Source organism: Pteropus vampyrus, unplaced genomic scaffold (genome assembly GCF_000151845.1).
Source record: "Pteropus vampyrus isolate Shadow unplaced genomic scaffold, Pvam_2.0 Scaffold13, whole genome shotgun sequence".
Taxonomy (NCBI): domain Eukaryota; kingdom Metazoa; phylum Chordata; class Mammalia; order Chiroptera; family Pteropodidae; genus Pteropus; species Pteropus vampyrus.
In genome coordinates, this window is record NW_011888794.1 from 3766746 (window position 1) to 3771445 (window position 4700).

General features: G+C 34.1%; 1 pseudogene; it reads right to left on the bottom strand.

Annotated features, from left to right (window-relative positions):
- Nucleotides 1–3886: 3886 nt before the first annotated feature.
- On the bottom strand, nt 3887–4005 carry LOC111733244 (annotated as a pseudogene).
- Nucleotides 4006–4700: the final 695 nt, after the last annotated feature.

Here is a 4700-nt window from a genome sequence, read left to right on the forward strand (position 1 = left end):
GGAATATATTCAAAAGAGCTTGAAGAAAGTTCGGAGACTTAAAATCCTTTATGAAGAACAATTTCAATGGGTTGGGCAGAGTGATGAGGAGAAGCATAAGGCTAAAACAGTACCAGAAAAGATTCTTGAAAAGGAATTTATTACACATATCAATTTATTAAACATATCAACAATACAAAGAAGATCTCTTTAAGTGTTGGCTGGAAGGGTGGGAGTGATGGGTTATTTCAAAATAAAAAGAATTTTATTGAAATGTAGTGTTTTCTCTATGATACATAGCTTGTATATCATCTATTTGTCATCATTTAATACCCAGATATATGACTGAACCCTATGGCCACAAAATCTCATCTTTAAGATTCCCATTAAGAATTACTTTTAGATAATTAATTAAGTGTGGAAAAGCAGGAGCTCAGGAGATAGATTAAGGCTAGAATTCCCTACTCCAACATTTATTAGCTTTGTGAATTAAGCAAGTTAGTTGAACTCTCTAAATTACTATTCTCTCACATGTTAATAGAGCCGGTACCACTAACTTACAAATCTATAATAGCAGAGTTCGTGTATGTATAGAAAATACAGGTTAGGGTTGTTGTGAGAATCAAATGATAATAATATATGTAAAGTACATAGAACAAGACTTAGCACTATATTTGTTTGCTATTTTTATGCTATTCCATGACCTCAATATCACTTTGACATATATGTAACAGAAGTTTTTGTTTTGTTTTGTTTTCTGTTGAGAATCCGTAAATTGGGAAACCTACTAAATAATAAGTAAAGTGAGTTAGTTTAAGTAGTATACAGTTATAAGTGTTCAGTTATAGCATTTGCCTTTTGCTATACCATTTAATGATTTTTTAATATGCAAATATATGAAACATGTAAAGTTTATTTTGTTACATGTACTTAACCTTTGCAACTATAAATGCTTAAGTTACTTTTGTCTAAAGTCACTTTATCCACACACAGCTTTGCTACTTATATTTTAGCAAAATCTGCTATTTTCATTATGGCATAAATGACTATCCTTCCAAGTAAAGCAGCCGAGTGTGAGAAAAGGCTAAAGAGCTCCCACAGTGGGCTACAGATATTTTTAGAACCAGTGTCCTAGATCTGCAGTTCCAATAGATAGTTGATAATAAATTCATCTGGGACTCTTTTTTTTTAAAACAAAACAAAACAAAAACAAAAACAAAAACAGATTAGCGGGCATCTTCCTTGGAGATGCTGAATATCTAGCACTGAAAGAGAGAATTCATAGCTTTATAAAGCTCCCTAGGTGATTCTTATCATTAGCCACATTTGGAAAACTGGCTTAAGCCACACCACTGGTTCACATTTGTATCTTTCTATGTTTTAGGGAGGAAGCAAATGTTCCTTTGTCTCACTGTGTCAAAACAAAATTTTGTATGTGTTAAATATATAATTCTTATTCAAATACATATAAGCACATGCAAAAGTTCTGTCTAACTCAATGAAAGGACTGGCAGGATGATAATGGAGTTCAAAAAAAACTGTGGAAGAAGAAAGTCTAAAGTAAAATTGCTAAATCAGATGCAATCTGGCTGATGTTCTATAGAAGAATAAACCCATCACTTTTTGGATCGTCTTGTCTTCTAAATAGAAATTAGTTACGTCTTTAAAAGCCTGGAAATCCTTTTTTATCTTTTCAATTTGCTTCTCATTATATGTAAGTTTCCAGGGCTGTAAAGTGGCAAAATATCTGGAACCTATTTAATTGTAAATAGTGTGTCAGAGCTATGTTTTCCTTAGAGAAGGAAATGATCCTTCAGTGGACCTCTAATGCCCCAGTGATACTGAAAGACTTGATGTTTTGCTTCATTTCTAAAGCTTGAGTAATTTTTCTTAACAAGCAAGGGTACATAAATCATATATTTGCTTTTACTTTTCTTTACATTTACTTATTCAGAATTTGTTTTTTTGCAAATGGAGTAATAATGTATGGCCTCGCAAGTTGAGAAAGATTTTTTTTTTTCCTTTAAGAGGTTTGGCTCTGGGACAAAAATGTGAGTTGAAAACTGATTGTATTGAGTGGCTATACCTAACCCAAACAAAATTGAAGTGATACAGAACTGGGGAAGTTTATCATAGGTAAATCTCAAATTAAAGATCCAAGTAGTTTTAAGTAAATTACCTTTACTATGAAGATATGATTAATTGAATATTTCATAGCAGTACACGCTTTCATGCACATTTTTTTGTGAAGAAGTGATGGTTACTGAAAAATCATCTTAGCTAAAGCCATTATTTCATTCACATAATGATGCTTAGATACCATGAATTGATTTCAACTATTTTATTTAAATTACTTTACCCTGCTTGACAATATTTTTAAAAATATATAAATATTCTTTTCTCTTGGTAAAATCATGAATATAGACTTAGTAAAATAATGGTCATATGCTTCTCAAAAGATTACAAAAGCTGGTTATAAACTTCCTTTTAATATAATTCTATGCATACCATTAATTCATATATTTTTAGGTATAGAAAAATGTCAATAAAAACAACATTTAATAACCTTCAAAAATGAGAAACTAAAACATCCTACTCCCAATAAATGTAAGCCTTGGGTTCAAAACAAAGTCACATATTGCACATGCAAATGAATCTATCTAACAGAATACCACAATAAATTATATGAGGTAGTTAAAAAAAATACCAAATATTTTACATAATTGTCATATTTATACTCGCCTATTTACCCCTTTTTAATTTTTCTGCAATATCATGAGATAATAGAAAATCTATCTATCTATCATCTATTACCTATCTATATTGGTCTCTTCCTCTGTTTCTTGACCTAGTGCTCCTAAAACCCTTGTGATTTCCTCAGTAATAAGAACACTAGAAACATCTTTTGTTGTAATGTTTAGTCTTTGAACCTGGTTCCTAACACAGAGCTCCCTAAGTCCCTTGAAATTTCCTGGGTGATAGCAGTGTGTTTTGTTCTAATGTGATTCTTTGTGGATTCTTGGATAGGGGCTGGTCACGAGAATGATCAAGCCATGATTAGAAGCTTGGAATTGTCAGTCTGCCTCTCATTCTCCAGAGGGCAGAAGGACTAGAAATGTAGGTAATGACTGATCATACATACATGGTGAAGCCTCCATAAAAATCTCTGAAATATGAGGTTCAGACAGCTTCTGGGTCAGTGACTACATGGAGGCATAGGGAGAGTAGTGGCCTGAGAGGGGCATGGAAGCTCCATGCCCCTTCCCACATACTTTGCCCTCCATATTTTTTCCATCTTAATGATCACCTGTATCTTTTATCATATCATTTTATAAAAAGCTGGTAAACACTAAGTAGACTATTTTTCTTACTTCTGTGAACAGCTCAAGAAAATTGGAAACCGAGGAGGTGGTTGTGGAAACCTTCAATTTACAGCAATGGGTCAGAAGCACAGGTAACAACCTGGACTTGCGATTGGCATCTGAAGTGGAGCAGGGGCAGTCTTGCAGGACTGAACCCTTAACCTATGGCATCTGATGCTATCTCCAGGTAGATAGTGTTAGAATTGAGTTAAATTGTAAGACGCCCAGCTGGTGTTACAGCATTGCTCAGTGTAGGAAAAACTCCCACATATCTGGTGTCAAAAGTGTTGTGAGTGTGGGTGGGAGTAGGGTGAGGAAAGAAAACACACAAGAGAAGTGCAGTTTTCTAAACAGATATCTTATTCTGTAATGTCAGTTAAGGAGAGATTTTAAAAGACATTTGGCATTGACATATGATTATAGCATGAAATACCTACATTTCACTTTTATGTATTTATTTATTTTTAGGCAAGGCAACCCTTGGTTGACCTCACAGATTGCAAGGACCTTGACGGCTTAAAAACCCTTATTTTTTTTATTTTTTACGCCTACGGCACCTGGTCTTCCGAGGTGGTCTCCCATCCAAGTACTAACCAGGCCCGACCCTGCTTAGCTTCCGAGATCAGACAGGATTAGGCTTGTTCAGGGTGGCATGGCCGTAGAAATTTTAAAACAGAAATATATATATATATATATATATATATATATATATATATACATAAATATATGCATATATTTCATTATGCATTTCATAAAATAAAAGCAAATTTTTTTCTAAGAGATAATATAAAATATACCAAACCCAATGTTATTTATGTGACATTTGAATACATTTGTTTTGTTTCATATTTTCTTATATGTTTATTATTAAGATTTCAACCATCATTTTGTGTCAGTAACTCTGCGGTGACACTCCTCCTTTCAGATGCTGTTTCTAACGTGTCATGATGTAGAGAGAAGGCAAGAGAACCATAATGTTAAATCAAGCTATAGTCAGAGATTGCCAAGGCCATCAAGGAGACAGCCTTTGCCCTGACTTAAATTCAGAAATAACTGGATTCCATAGCAGGCCTAGTACTTCAAACTTGAAGAGCCTTGGATCTTTTGACAGCAGGACAAGGGGGGATATGTGTCTACCTCAAAGAAGAATGCAGTTTCTATGTCAACCAATTAGGAGAGGTTTCCACATCTATCCACAACGTCCTTAAATCTGCAGACAAGATAGAACACCTTGGCACAGGCACTCTAACTGGAAACTGGCAATTGTGGTTACAATCCCTTCTCCTACCGCCTGTTTTTTCTTTAATCTTACTTTTTATTCTCCTTCTCCTAGGACCATCCCTCCTAAATCAACTTGTT